A 358-nucleotide genomic window follows, 5' to 3' on the forward strand; every position below is an offset into this window, starting at 1 on the left:
GGCACAAGATATAGGGCAATCTTTTGAGAGGATTCAGCCAGAATAAAACATAATGGAGCAGGCACTGTTCTTTTATCTGACCATCATGCTTATCCTATATGCTAGACTAGACAAAGCATACTGTCAGTGAATCAAGAAGCCCTGACCTGCACACTTGGTCAAGATCACCTACTCCGCAAGTGAAGCTACAGGATAAGCATGATAGCCTAGTAACTAGCAACCTTAAAGGAGAATTATGGGGTCAGTGTTTTTCCCCATAGTTCTCCTTAGGGTAACGGGAGGACACAAACTAGCGTCCTCCCGTTACCCTAAGCTCAGTATACCGCGAGCTACAGCTCGCGGTATACTGAGACGCCGC

The sequence above is a fragment of the Nanorana parkeri genome, unplaced genomic scaffold, assembly GCF_000935625.1.
Source record: "Nanorana parkeri isolate BGI_ZX_2015 unplaced genomic scaffold, ASM93562v1 scaffold25, whole genome shotgun sequence".
Taxonomy (NCBI): Eukaryota; Metazoa; Chordata; class Amphibia; order Anura; family Dicroglossidae; genus Nanorana; species Nanorana parkeri.